Raw genomic sequence first — 15,779 nt, 5'->3', positions numbered from 1 at the left:
CATTTGCGGGGAAAGTCAATGAGTCCAAGGCCACCATCGACCTTTGGCAGTGTACAAGTCTGTGCATCAACTTTGAATAGTGCATGCCGCCACAACAGGCAATATACTGTTTGTGAGATGGCTCTGCTGGTTTGTTTCGGTAGCGTAAGGAGTTGTGCTACATACCATGCCCGTAATAGGATGTAAGTATTAATCAGTTGGATTCAATGATGGAGGTCGAGTCGTCGATCAGTGTGACTCACGCAAAGTCCTCTGATGCGCGTGAGAATCCGCCTGCACATGAGTGTTAAGATGCGCTGCGGACAGGCAGTCACCTCAAGACCCAAGATACGTTGTTCCCCTACAATCCGGAACCATGGGCGCTCGATGGTCAATGATCGTGGTCCTAGTGGGATTAGCACCATTTTGTTGACTTTTAACATGGCACCGGATGCTCGTTCATAAACGTGGAGGACTCGGCGAACTGAATCGATGTCCCTGGCGTTTGCTACAAACACACCTACACCATCCGCGTATGCCGCACTGCGGAAGGTGACGCCTGGGAAAGGAACACCATCGACCATTCGTCCGATGTCACGCAGCACGGGGTCCAAAGCGATAAAATACACTGACAAGGGACACCCTTGTCGAACTGATCGTCTGATGGGAATTGGTCGTGATCTGCAGCCGTTCACAATGATTGTGCAATTTGCTCCATCCAAGAAGTGCCGGATGACTCTTATGAAGTGCTCCCCGAAACCCATCCGCGACATAACGGCCAGCAGGTAAGGATGGGAGACCCTATCGAAGGCACCGGCGAAATCTAGGGATCAATTGCAGCCGGGGTTCGAGCGTCGGCGGTGGGTGAGTAAGACAGCATCACGGTATATAGAAGCAGCGGTGAAGGTGGTTCGATTCGAAACGCCACATGATTGAGTGGGACAAAGTACCTTATTCATTACCTGTTTAAGACGTGAAGCCACACTTCGTGCCACCAACTTATAAACAGTGTTAAGAACGGTGATGGGACGTACGTCTCTAGCCCGACAGTCGCCTGTGACCTTTGGATTAAGGGCAATACGTACAGCTAGAAAATCGGCGGGTAGCTCGCAACCAGCAAAAATCTCCTCGCACATTTTGCAGGAGCGGTCTCCTAACAGGCCGGAAAATCTAGCACTTCAATTAGTGCTGGAATGGCACAATCGAAGGGCGGTATCCTTGCGGAGTACCGCCACAGATGAAAAACCGCAGTGTCAGGGCCTAAATGCTTGCAGCATGTACGCTCCACATGTGGGAGTCACACATGGTGGTGCGGGCCGATATGGCAACAGGCGACCGTCGAAAACATCGCAAAGGCAAGTGCCGGAGGGAACGACAAAATACGAGAGCACTCGTCAACAGCCCAGTACCACCCTCCATGTCGAGGAGTAAACTGCGACTCCCATTTGAACGCCGCTATATGCCAGGCCAGTGGAGAAGCCGTGAGGCCGCCCCACAGCAGCGCCAGGCCGGCGCGAGCTATACTGGCGCGAGCTACACCTAGCCGAGTGCTTACATCGTCCACCGCCTACTGCATATGTGTGTGTGCGTGTGTACCACGTATTCTGCGTGCGTGCGGCGGCGACGACGACGACGACGACGACGACGACGACGACGACGTTCGCGAGGAGCTAAGGTTATAACTCCAAAAAATATTATTAAAATTATCTGCGATAGGACCATAAGAGACGCTAACGAGGCATCCGAAGGCACTGTCCTGTGCCACCATAAATTACCAGCCTAGCGTAATGCGGCTGCAAGTGCGGTCTGGCTAACACCAAAAAAAAAAAAAATTTCTTAAGATAATTTTAAATTAATTAAAAGAAATCGTGGTGTGTAAGCAACTAACTACTGGGCACATCAACAACTACGACAAGTTTTGCTACCAGCGGAATATCTGATCACTGCAGAATGTGAACCCATTTCAGGCTGTGTTTTAATTAATTTTAGGTGGGCCGATCCCGACGGTACTGCAATGCCGGGCCAACCCGCGACAGAGGTGGAGCAAGCCCCTAGCACTCCGTCATAAGCCAAAAATGAGTTTAATATTCTGGTCGTGCAATGCAGGACGTATCAGATATTAAGCTGATAAGAGCAGATACTACACTTTTTTTCCCTCCTACCTCCCCTATAGCCCTACCTTTTCCTCTCCAAAAATGCCGCCATCCTCTAGTGTCGACGCAGCACGTAAAGCAGGGTGTTGTTAGCAGCAAGACTTATTGCCATAAACCGAAAATAAAAGCGGAGGCATACTCTGCTATGCCTCAGGGGGCGACAACACACTCCTCAGAAACACACTTCCCTCTGCAGGTGTGAGGCAAGTGATGATGTTAAAAACTAAATAGAAAGAAATAAATAAAGACAGAAATGAAGGCAAAAAAAAAAAAAACAGCGACGGTAGCACACTCAAACGAAACTGGCGAGATAATCCCATAGCCCATAGAATTAACGAAGTAATAATCCCCTAAGATAGATTATGTGTTTTCCAATTTTCCAATAATTTTTCATACAACGTTCACACAATTTCCATGTTACCAATTTCCATATTATCAGTATCATAGAGCAGTCTACTCTAGTGATGCCCAGAAGGCCAATATCAAACCTGGGGTATGGTTAAGTCAAGAGTAGTTTGAAAGTCCGAGTGACAAAGATCCAGGGGTACACTCAGGCAATTCTTATACGAGGTGCCTTACTCAGCCTGGACCACCTTTTGATAACCATGAACCATTGCAACTTTAAGAAATCTTGCAAAAGTAATGGTATATTTCCGGTCACATTCCGCCAGGCGATGCTGGCTCCAAAGGTAGTCCATGAAAGAGACAGCATCGGTGAAGCAAAGGTCATAGATCGTGAAAATGGTGTGGCCCAAGAGCCACACCACTGCGTTATGTCGTTTTCGGGGGTTGGTCTGAATATCAGGCGTAAGGAACCAGTCGATTGGCACATAGTCCAGTGTAGTCCCACCGATCAGCGCTAATAGCACACGTGCAAGGTCCCACACTTCTGTGACGTGAGGGCATAAGAGACGATGCTCTCTGGTGTCTACGTCACCACATCGGCCGCAAGCAGCCGAGGGCCATAGGCGGATGGCCGCCAAGCGATGATTAGTGGGTATTAAATTGTTTACAACGCGATACCATAGCGCTGAAACTTCTGTGGGGAGGGCTGGGTGGTTGATATTAGCCCAAGCTTGGTGCCAGATGACCGATGGTCGTCTGTCCTCCAATTTATGTGGTGTGGGCTGGCTCTCGAAGCGCCTAGTAAAGGCGCTTTGATGTGCGTGCCTTGTCGGTGGCCACTGTTAGGACGTAACTTTGATTGAGGTAATAGACCTTGACTGCCGTCATCCGGAATGTAATATGTGTCAAACATACTGGTTCACGCGCCGATTGTGGGCGATAACGGTCGAAAAGCACCGCTGTTGTCCCACCTGGGTCAATCTCACGCAAAGTGGCGATACGGTGAATCAGGATTGCCGCACATTTGCGGGGAAACTCAATGAGTCCAAGGCCACCATCGACCTTTGGCAGTGTACAAGTCTGTGCATCAACTTTGAATAGTGCATGCCGCCACAACAGGCAATATACTGTTTGTGAGATGGCTCTGCTGGTTTGTTTCGGTAGCGTAAGGAGTTGTGCTACATACCATGCCCGTTATAGGATGTAAGTATTAATCAGTTGGATTCAATGATGGAGGTCGAGTCGTCGATCAGTGTGACTCACGCAAAGTCCTCTGATGCGCGTGAGAATCCGCCTGCACGTGAGTGTTAAGATGCGCTGCGGACAGGCAGTCACCTCAAGACCCAAGATACGTTGTTCCCCTACAATCCGGAACCATGGGCGCTCGATGGTCAATGATCGTGGTCCTAGTGGGATTAGCACCATTTTGTTGACTTTTAACATGGCACCGGATGCTCGTTCATAAACGTGGAGGACTCGGCGAACTGAATCGATGTCCCTGGCGTTTGCTACAAACACACCTACACCATCCGCGTATGCCGCACTGCGGAAGGTGACGCCTGGGAAAGGAACACCATCGACCATTCGTCCGATGTCACGCAGCACGGGGTCCAAAGCGATAAAATACACTGACAAGGGACACCCTTGTCGAACTGATCGTCTGATGGGAATTGGTCGTGATCTGCAGCCGTTCACAATGATTGTGCAATTTGCTCCATCCAAGAAGTGCCGGATGACTCTTATGAAGTGCTCCCCGAAACCCATCCGCGACATAACGGCCAGCAGGTAAGGATGGGAGACCCTATCGAAGGCACCGGCGAAATCTAGGGATCAATTGCAGCCGGGGTTCGAGCGTCGGCGGTGGGTGAGTAAGACAGCATCACGGTATATAGAAGCAGCGGTGAAGGTGGTTCGATTCGAAACGCCACATGATTGAGTGGGACAAAGTACCTTATTCATTACCTGTTTAAGACGTGAAGCCACACTTCGTGCCACCAACTTATAAACAGTGTTAAGAACGGTGATGGGACGTACGTCTCTAGCCCGACAGTCGCCTGTGACCTTTGGATTAAGGGCAATACGTACAGCTAGAAAATCGGCGGGTAGCTCGCAACCAGCAAAAATCTCCTCGCACATTTTGCAGGAGCGGTCTCCTAACAGGCCGGAAAATCTAGCACTTCAATTAGTGCTGGAATGGCACAATCGAAGGGCGGTATCCTTGCGGAGTACCGCCACAGATGAAAAACCGCAGTGTCAGGGCCTAAATGCTTGCAGCATGTACGCTCCACATGTGGGAGTCACACATGGTGGTGCGGGCCGATATGGCAACAGGCGACCGTCGAAAACATCGCAAAGGCAAGTGCCGGAGGGAACGACAAAATACGAGAGCACTCGTCAACAGCCCAGTACCACCCTCCATGTCGAGGAGTAAACTGCGACTCCCATTTGAACGCCGCTAGCTGCCAGGCCAGTGGAGAAGCCGTGAGGCCGCCCCACAGCAGCGCCAGGCCGGCGCGAGCTATACTGGCGCGAGCTACACCTAGCCGAGTGCTTACATCGTCCACCGCCTACTGCATATGTGTGTGTGCGTGTGTACCACGTATTCTGCGTGCGTGCGGCGGCGACGACGACGACGACGACGACGACGACGACGACGACGTTCGCGAGGAGCTAAGGTTATAACTCCAAAAAATATTATTAAAATTATCTGCGATAGGACCATAAGAGACGCTAACGAGGCATCCGAAGGCACTGTCCTGTGCCACCATAAATTACCAGCCTAGCGTAATGCGGCTGCAAGTGCGGTCTGGCTAACACCAAAAAAAAAAAAATTTCTTAAGATAATTTTAAATTAATTAAAAGAAATCGTGGTGTGTAAGCAACTAACTACTGGGCACATCAACAACTACGACAAGTTTTGCTACCAGCGGCATATCTGATCACTGCAGAATGTTAACCCATTTCAGGCTGTGTTTTAATTAATTTTAGGTGGGCCGATCCCGACGGTACTGCAATGCCGGGCCAACCCGCGACAGAGGTGGAGCAAGCCCCTAGCACTCCGTCATAAGCCAAAAATGAGTTTAATATTCTGGTCGTGCAATGCAGGACGTATCAGATATTAAGCTGATAAGAGCAGATACTACACTTTTTTTCCCTCCTACCTCCCCTATAGCCCTACCTTTTCCTCTCCAAAAATGCCGCCATCCTCTAGTGTCGACGCAGCACGTAAAGCAGGGTGTTGTTAGCAGCAAGACTTATTGCCATAAACCGAAAATAAAAGCGGAGGCATACTCTGCTATGCCTCAGGGGGCGACGACACACTCCTCAGAAACACACTTCCCTCTGCAGGTGTGAGGCAAGTGATGATGTTAAAAACTAAATAGAAAGAAATAAATAAAGACAGAAATGAAGGCAAAAAAAAAAAACAGCGACGGTAGCACACTCAAACGAAACTGGCGAGATAATCCCATAGCCCATAGAATTAACGAAGTAATAATCCCCTAAGATAGATTATGTGTTTTCCAATTTTCCAATAATTTTTCATACAACGTTCACACAATTTCCATGTTACCAATTTCCATATTATCAGTATCATAGAGCAGTCTACTCTAGTGATGCCCAGAAGGCCAATATCAAACCTGGGGTATGGTTAAGTCAAGAGTAGTTTGAAAGTCCGAGTGACAAAGATCCAGGGGTACACTCAGGCAATTCTTATACGAGGTGCCTTACTCAGCCTGGACCACCTTTTGATAACCATGAACCATTGCAACTTTAAGAAATCTTGCAAAAGTAATGGTATATTTCCGGTCACATTCCGCCAGGCGATGCTGGCTCCAAAGGTAGTCCATGAAAGAGACAGCATCGGTGAGGCAAAGGTCATAGATCGTGAAAATGGTGTGCCCCAAGAGCCACACCACTGCGTTATGTCGTTTTCGGGGGTTGGTCTGAATATCAGGCGTAAGGAACCAGTCGATTGGCACATAGTCCAGTGTAGTCCCACCGATCAGCGCTAATAGCACACGTGCAAGGTCCCACACTTCTGTGACGTGAGGGCATAAGAGACGATGCTCTCTGGTGTCTACGTCACCACATCGGCCGCAAGCAGCCGAGGGCCATAGGCGGATGGCCGCCAAGCGATGATTAGTGGGTATTAAATTGTTTACAACGCGATACCATAGCGCTGAAACTTCTGTGGGGAGGGCTGGGTGGTTGATATTAGCCCAAGCTTGGTGCCAGATGACCGATGGTCGTCTGTCCTCCAATTTATGTGGTGTGGGCTGGCTCTCGAAGCGCCTAGTAAAGGCGCTTTGATGTGCGTGCCTTGTCGGTGGCCACTGTTAGGACGTAACTTTGATTGAGGTAATAGACCTTGACTGCCGTCATCCGGAATGTAATATGTGTCAAACATACTGGTTCACGCGCCGATTGTGGGCGATAACGGTCGAAAAGCACCGCTGTTGTCCCACCTGGGTCAATCTCACGCAAAGTGGCGATACGGTGAATCAGGATTGCCGCACATTTGCGGGGAAAGTCAATGAGTCCAAGGCCACCATCGACCTTTGGCAGTGTACAAGTCTGTGCATCAACTTTGAATAGTGCATGCCGCCACAACAGGCAATATACTGTTTGTGAGATGGCTCTGCTGGTTTGTTTCGGTAGCGTAAGGAGTTGTGCTACATACCATGCCCGTTATAGGATGTAAGTATTAATCAGTTGGATTCAATGATGGAGGTCGAGTCGTCGATCAGTGTGACTCACGCAAAGTCCTCTGATGCGCGTGAGAATCCGCCTGCACGTGAGTGTTAAGATGCGCTGCGGACAGGCAGTCACCTCAAGACCCAAGATACGTTGTTCCCCTACAATCCGGAACCATGGGCGCTCGATGGTCAATGATCGTGGTCCTAGTGGGATTAGCACCATTTTGTTGACTTTTAACATGGCACCGGATGCTCGTTCATAAACGTGGAGGACTCGGCGAACTGAATCGATGTCCCTGGCGTTTGCTACAAACACACCTACACCATCCGCGTATGCCGCACTGCGGAAGGTGACGCCTGGGAAAGGAACACCATCGACCATTCGTCCGATGTCACGCAGCACGGGGTCCAAAGCGATAAAATACACTGACAAGGGACACCCTTGTCGAACTGATCGTCTGATGGGAATTGGTCGTGATCTGCAGCCGTTCACAATGATTGTGGAATTTGCTCCATCCAAGAAGTGCCGGATGACTCTTATGAAGTGCTCCCCGAAACCCATCCGCGACATAACGGCCAGCAGGTAAGGATGGGAGACCCTATCGAAGGCACCGGCGAAATCTAGGGATCAATTGCAGCCGGGGTTCGAGCGTCGGCGGTGGGTGAGTAAGACAGCATCACGGTATATAGAAGCAGCGGTGAAGGTGGTTCGATTCGAAACGCCACATGATTGAGTGGGACAAAGTACCTTATTCATTACCTGTTTAAGACGTGAAGCCACACTTCGTGCCACCAACTTATAAACAGTGTTAAGAACGGTGATGGGACGTACGTCTCTAGCCCGACAGTCGACTGTGACCTTTGGATTAAGGGCAATACGTACAGCTAGAAAATCGGCGGGTAGCTCGCAACCAGCAAAAATCTCCTCGCACATTTTGCAGGAGCGGTCTCCTAACAGGCCGGAAAATCTAGCACTTCAATTAGTGCTGGAATGGCACAATCGAAGGGCGGTATCCTTGCGGAGTACCGCCACAGATGAAAAACCGCAGTGTCAGGGCCTAAATGCTTGCAGCATGTACGCTCCACATGTGGGAGTCACACATGGTGGTGCGGGCCGATATGGCAACAGGCGACCGTCGAAAACATCGCAAAGGCAAGTGCCGGAGGGAACGACAAAATACGAGAGCACTCGTCAACAGCCCAGTACCACCCTCCATGTCGAGGAGTAAACTGCGACTCCCATTTGAACGCCGCTAGCTGCCAGGCCAGTGGAGAAGCCGTGAGGCCGCCCCACAGCAGCGCCAGGCCGGCGCGAGCTATACTGGCGCGAGCTACACCTAGCCGAGTGCTTACATCGTCCACCGCCTACTGCATATGTGTGTGTGCGTGTGTACCACGTATTCTGCGTGCGTGCGGCGGCGACGACGACGACGACGACGACGACGACGTTCGCGAGGAGCTAAGGTTATAACTCCAAAAAATATTATTAAAATTATCTGCGATAGGACCATAAGAGACGCTAACGAGGCATCCGAAGGCACTGTCCTGTGCCACCATAAATTACCAGCCTAGCGTAATGCGGCTGCAAGTGCGGTCTGGCTAACACCAAAAAAAAAAAAATTTCTTAAGATAATTTTAAATTAATTAAAAGAAATCGTGGTGTGTAAGCAACTAACCACTGGGCACATCAACAACTACGACAAGTTTTGCTACCAGCGGCATATCTGATCACTGCAGAATGTTAACCCATTTCAGGCTGTGTTTTAATTAATTTTAGGTGGGCCGATCCCGACGGTACTGCAATGCCGGGCCAACCCGCGACAGAGGTGGAGCAAGCCCCTAGCACTCCGTCATAAGCCAAAAATGAGTTTAATATTCTGGTCGTGCAATGCAGGACGTATCAGATATTAAGCTGATAAGAGCAGATACTACACTTTTTTTCCCTCCTACCTCCCCTATAGCCCTACCTTTTCCTCTCCAAAAATGCCGCCATCCTCTAGTGTCGACGCAGCACGTAAAGCAGGGTGTTGTTAGCAGCAAGACTTATTGCCATAAACCGAAAATAAAAGCGGAGGCATACTCTGCTATGCCTCAGGGGGCGACGACACACTCCTCAGAAACACACTTCCCTCTGCAGGTGTGAGGCAAGTGATGATGTTAAAAACTAAATAGAAAGAAATAAATAAAGACAGAAATGAAGGCAAAAAAAAAAAAAAAACAGCGACGGTAGCACACTCAAACGAAACTGGCGAGATAATCCCATAGCCCATAGAATTAACGAAGTAATAATCCCCTAAGATAGATTATGTGTTTTCCAATTTTCCAATAATTTTTCATACAACGTTCACACAATTTCCATGTTACCAATTTCCATATTATCAGTATCATAGAGCAGTCTACTCTAGTGATGCCCAGAAGGCCAATATCAAACCTGGGGTATGGTTAAGTCAAGAGTAGTTTGAAAGTCCGAGTGACAAAGATCCAGGGGTACACTCAGGCAATTCTTATACGAGGTGCCTTACTCAGCCTGGACCACCTTTTGATAACCATGAACCATTGCAACTTTAAGAAATCTTGCAAAAGTAATGGTATATTTCCGGTCACATTCCGCCAGGCGATGCTGGCTCCAAAGGTAGTCCATGAAAGAGACAGCATCGGTGAGGCAAAGGTCATAGATCGTGAAAATGGTGTGCCCCAAGAGCCACACCACTGCGTTATGTCGTTTTCGGGGGTTGGTCTGAATATCAGGCGTAAGGAACCAGTCGATTGGCACATAGTCCAGTGTAGTCCCACCGATCAGCGCTAATAGCACACGTGCAAGGTCCCACACTTCTGTGACGTGAGGGCATAAGAGACGATGCTCTCTGGTGTCTACGTCACCACATCGGCCGCAAGCAGCCGAGGGCCATAGGCGGATGGCCGCCAAGCGATGATTAGTGGGTATTAAATTGTTTACAACGCGATACCATAGCGCTGAAACTTCTGTGGGGAGGGCTGGGTGGTTGATATTAGCCCAAGCTTGGTGCCAGATGACCGATGGTCGTCTGTCCTCCAATTTATGTGGTGTGGGCTGGCTCTCGAAGCGCCTAGTAAAGGCGCTTTGATGTGCGTGCCTTGTCGGTGGCCACTGTTAGGACGTAACTTTGATTGAGGTAATAGACCTTGACTGCCGTCATCCGGAATGTAATATGTGTCAAACATACTGGTTCACGCGCCGATTGTGGGCGATAACGGTCGAAAAGCACCGCTGTTGTCCCACCTGGGTCAATCTCACGCAAAGTGGCGATACGGTGAATCAGGATTGCCGCACATTTGCGGGGAAACTCAATGAGTCCAAGGCCACCATCGACCTTTGGCAGTGTACAAGTCTGTGCATCAACTTTGAATAGTGCATGCCGCCACAACAGGCAATATACTGTTTGTGAGATGGCTCTGCTGGTTTGTTTCGGTAGCGTAAGGAGTTGTGCTACATACCATGCCCGTTATAGGATGTAAGTATTAATCAGTTGGATTCAATGATGGAGGTCGAGTCGTCGATCAGTGTGACTCACGCAAAGTCCTCTGATGCGCGTGAGAATCCGCCTGCACGTGAGTGTTAAGATGCGCTGCGGACAGGCAGTCACCTCAAGACCCAAGATACGTTGTTCCCCTACAATCCGGAATCATGGGCGCTCGATGGTCAATGATCGTGGTCCTAGTGGGATTAGCACCATTTTGTTGACTTTTAACATGGCACCGGATGCTCGTTCATAAACGTGGAGGACTCGGCGAACTGAATCGATGTCCCTGGCGTTTGCTACAAACACACCTACACCATCCGCGTATGCCGCACTGCGGAAGGTGACGCCTGGGAAAGGAACACCATCGACCATTCGTCCGATGTCACGCAGCACGGGGTCCAAAGCGATAAAATACACTGACAAGGGACACCCTTGTCGAACTGATCGTCTGATGGGAATTGGTCGTGATCTGCAGCCGTTCACAATGATTGTGGAATTTGCTCCATCCAAGAAGTGCCGGATGACTCTTATGAAGTGCTCCCCGAAACCCATCCGCGACATAACGGCCAGCAGGTAAGGATGGGAGACCCTATCGAAGGCACCGGCGAAATCTAGCGATCAATTGCAGCCGGGGTTCGAGCGTCGGCGGTGGGTGAGTAAGACAGCATCACGGTATATAGAAGCAGCGGTGAAGGTGGTTCGATTCGAAACGCCACATGATTGAGTGGGACAAAGTACCTTATTCATTACCTGTTTAAGACGTGAAGCCACACTTCGTGCCACCAACTTATAAACAGTGTTAAGAACGGTGATGGGACGTACGTCTCTAGCCCGACAGTCGACTGTGACCTTTGGATTAAGGGCAATACGTACAGCTAGAAAATCGGCGGGTAGCTCGCAACCAGCAAAAATCTCCTCGCACATTTTGCAGGAGCGGTCTCCTAACAGGCCGGAAAATCTAGCACTTCAATTAGTGCTGGAATGGCACAATCGAAGGGCGGTATCCTTGCGGAGTACCGCCACAGATGAAAAACCGCAGTGTCAGGGCCTAAATGCTTGCAGCATGTACGCTCCACATGTGGGAGTCACACATGGTGGTGCGGGCCGATATGGCAACAGGCGACCGTCGAAAACATCGCAAAGGCAAGTGCCGGAGGGAACGACAAAATACGAGAGCACTCGTCAACAGCCCAGTACCACCCTCCATGTCGAGGAGTAAACTGCGACTCCCATTTGAACGCCGCTAGCTGCCAGGCCAGTGGAGAAGCCGTGAGGCCGCCCCACAGCAGCGCCAGGCCGGCGCGAGCTATACTGGCGCGAGCTACACCTAGCCGAGTGCTTACATCGTCCACCGCCTACTGCATATGTGTGTGTGCGTGTGTACCACGTATTCTGCGTGCGTGCGGTGGCGACGACGACGACGACGACGACGTTCGCGAGGAGCTAAGGTTATAACTCCAAAAAATATTATTAAAATTATCTGCGATAGGACCATAAGAGACGCTAACGAGGCATCCGAAGGCACTGTCCTGTGCCACCATAAATTACCAGCCTAGCGTAATGCGGCTGCAAGTGCGGTCTGGCTAACACCAAAAAAAAAAATTTCTTAAGATAATTTTAAATTAATTAAAAGAAATCGTGGTGTGTAAGCAACTAACTACTGGGCACATCAACAACTACGACAAGTTTTGCTACCAGCGGAATATCTGATCACTGCAGAATGTTAACCCATTTCAGGCTGTGTTTTAATTAATTTTGGGTGGGCCGATCCCGACGGTACTGCAATGCCGGGCCAACCCGCGACAGAGGTGGAGCAAGCCCCTAGCACTCCGTCATAAGCCAAAAATGAGTTTAATATTCTGGTCGTGCAATGCAGGACGTATCAGATATTAAGCTGATAAGAACAGATACTACACTTTTTTTCCCTCCTACCTCCCCTATAGCCCTACCTTTTCCTCTCCAAAAATGCCGCCATCCTCTAGTGTCGACGCAGCAAGTAAAGCAGGGTGTTGTTAGCAGCAAGACTTATTGCCATAAACCGAAAATAAAAGCGGAGGCATACTCTGCTATGCCTCAGGGGGCGACGACACACTCCTCAGAAACACACTTCCCTCTGCAGGTGTGAGGCAAGTGATGATGTTAAAAACTAAATAGAAAGAAATAAATAAAGACAGAAATGAAGGCAAAAAAAAAAAAACAGCGACGGTAGCACACTCAAACGAAACTGGCGAGATAATCCCATAGCCCATAGAATTAACGAAGTAATAATCCCCTAAGATAGATTATGTGTTTTCCAATTTTCCAATAATTTTTCATACAACGTTCACACAATTTCCATGTTACCAATTTCCATATTATCAGTATCATAGAGCAGTCTACTCTAGTGATGCCCAGAAGGCCAATATCAAACCTGGGGTATGGTTAAGTCAAGAGTAGTTTGAAAGTCCGAGTGACAAAGATCCAGGGGTACACTCAGGCAATTCTTATACGAGGTGCCTTATTCAGCCTGGACCACCTTTTGATAACCATGAACCATTGCAACTTTAAGAAATCTTGCAAAAGTAATGGTATATTTCCGGTCACATTCCGCCAGGCGATGCTGGCTCCAAAGGTAGTCCATGAAAGAGACAGCATCGGTGAGGCAAAGGTCATAGATCGTGAAAATGGTGTGGCCCAAGAGCCACACCACTGCGTTATGTCGTTTTCGGGGGTTGGTCTGAATATCAGGCGTAAGGAACCAGTCGATTGGCACATAGTCCAGTGTAGTCCCACCGATCAGCGCTAATAGCACACGTGCAAAGTCCCACACTTCTGTGACGTGAGGGCATAAGAGACGATGCTCTCTGGTGTCTACGTCACCACATCGGCCGCAAGCAGCCGAGGGCCATAGGCGGATGGCCGCCAAGCGATGATTAGTGGGTATTAAATTGTTTACAACGTGATACCATAGCGCTGAAACTTCTGTGGGGAGGGCTGGGTGGTTGATATTAGCCCAAGCTTGGTGCCAGATGACCGATGGTCGTCTGTCCTCCAATTTATGTGGTGTGGGCTGGCTCTCGAAGCGCCTAGTAAAGGCGCTTTGATGTGCGTGCCTTGTCGGTGGCCACTGTTAGGACGTAACTTTGATTGAGGTAATAGACCTTGACTGCCGTCATCCGGAATGTAATATGTGTCAAACATACTGGTTCACGCGCCGATTGTGGGCGATAACGGTCGAAAAGCACCGCTGTTGTCCCACCTGGGTCAATCTCACGCAAAGTGGCGATACGGTGAATCAGGATTGCCGCACATTTGCGGGGAAAGTCAATGAGTCCAAGGCCACCATCGACCTTTGGCAGTGTACAAGTCTGTGCATCAACTTTGAATAGTGCATGCCGCCACAACAGGCAATATACTGTTTGTGAGATGGCTCTGCTGGTTTGTTTCGGTAGCGTAAGGGGTTGTGCTACATACCATGCCCGTTATAGGATGTAAGTATTAATCAGTTGGATTCAATGATGGAGGTCGAGTCGTCGATCAGTGTGACTCACGCAAAGTCCTCTGATGCGCGTGAGAATCCGCCTGCACGTGAGTGTTAAGATGCGCTGTGGACAGGCAGTCACCTCAAGACCCAAGATACGTTGTTCCCCTACAATCCGGAACCATGGGCGCTCGATGGTCAATGATCGTGGTCCTAGTGGGATTAGCACCATTTTGTTGACTTTTAACATGGCACCGGATGCTCGTTCATAAACGTGGAGGACTCGGCGAACTGAATCGATGTCCCTGGCGTTTGCTACAAACACACCTACACCATCCGCGTATGCCGCACTGCGGAAGGTGACGCCTGGGAAAGGAACACCATCGACCATTCGTCCGATGTCACGCGCACGGGGTCCAAAGCGATAAAATACACTGACAAGGGACACCCTTGTCGAACTGATCGTCTGATGGGAATTGGTCGTGATCTGCAGCCGTTCACAATGATTGTGGAATTTGCTCCATCCAAGAAGTGCGGGATGACTCTTATGAAGTGCTCCCCGAAACCCATCCGCGACATAACGGCCAGCAGGTAAGGATGGGAGACCCTATCGAAGGCACCGGCGAAATCTAGGGATCAATTGCAGCCGGGGTTCGAGCGTCGGCGGTGGGTGAGTAAGACAGCATCACAGTATATAGAAGCAGCGGTGAAGGTGGTTCGATTCGAAACGCCACATGATTGAGTGGGACAAAGTACCTTATTCATTACCTGTTTAAGACGTGAAGCCACACTTCGTGCCACCAACTTATAAACAGTGTTAAGAACGGTGATGGGACGTACGTCTCTAGCCCGACAGTCGACTGTGACCTTTGGATTAAGGGCAATACGTACAGCTAGAAAATCGGCGGGTAGCTCGCAACCAGCAAAAATCTCCTCGCACATTTTGCAGGAGCGGTCTCCTAACAGCCCGGAAAATCTAGCACTTCAATTAGTGCTGGAATGGCACAATCGAAGGGCGGTATCCTTGCGGAGTACCGCCAGAGATGAAAAACCGCAGTGTCAGGGCCTAAATGCTTGCAGCATGTACGCTCCACATGTGGGAGTCACACATGGTGGTGCGGGCCGATATGGCAACAGGCGACCGTCGAAAACATCGCAAAGGCAAGTGCCGGAGGGAACGACAAAATACGAGAGCACTCGTCAACAGCCCAGTACCACCCTCCATGTCGAGGAGTAAACTGCGACTCCCATTTGAACGCCGCTAGATGCCAGGCCAGTGGAGAAGCCGTGAGGCCGCCCCACAGCAGCGCCAGGCCGGCGCGAGCTATACTGGCGCGAGCTACACCTAGCCGAGTGCTTACATCGTCCACCACCTACTGCATATGTGTGTGTGCGTGTGTACCACGTATTCTGCGTGCGTGCGGCGGCGACGACGACGATGACGACGACGACGTTCGCGAGGAGCTAAGGTTATAACACCAAAAAATATTATTAAAATTATCTGCTATAGGACCATAAGAGACGCTAACGAGGCATCCGAAGGCACTGTCCTGTGCCACCATAAATTACCAGCCTAGCGTAATGCGGCTGCAAGTGCGGTCTGGCTAACACCAAAAAAAAAAATTTCTTAAGATAATTTTAAATT

General features: G+C 49.7%; 4 pseudogenes; all 4 read right to left on the bottom strand.

Moving 5' to 3' along the window:
* Positions 1 to 1,963: 1,963 nt before the first annotated feature.
* LOC126422237 (U2 spliceosomal RNA) lies at positions 1,964 to 2,176 on the bottom strand (annotated as a pseudogene).
* Positions 2,177 to 5,460: 3,284 nt separating this feature from the next.
* On the bottom strand, positions 5,461 to 5,673 carry LOC126422226 (U2 spliceosomal RNA; annotated as a pseudogene).
* A 3,273-nt stretch (positions 5,674 to 8,946) lies between these two features.
* LOC126422215 (U2 spliceosomal RNA) lies at positions 8,947 to 9,159 on the bottom strand (annotated as a pseudogene).
* Positions 9,160 to 12,428: 3,269 nt separating this feature from the next.
* Positions 12,429 to 12,641, bottom strand: LOC126421295 (U2 spliceosomal RNA; annotated as a pseudogene).
* Between the last annotated feature and the right edge of the window lie 3,138 nt (positions 12,642 to 15,779).

The sequence above is a fragment of the Schistocerca serialis genome, chromosome 1 (genome assembly GCF_023864345.2).
Source record: "Schistocerca serialis cubense isolate TAMUIC-IGC-003099 chromosome 1, iqSchSeri2.2, whole genome shotgun sequence".
NCBI classification, from domain to species: Eukaryota; Metazoa; Arthropoda; class Insecta; order Orthoptera; family Acrididae; genus Schistocerca; species Schistocerca serialis.
This window is presented reverse-complemented; position numbering and strand designations above follow the sequence as displayed.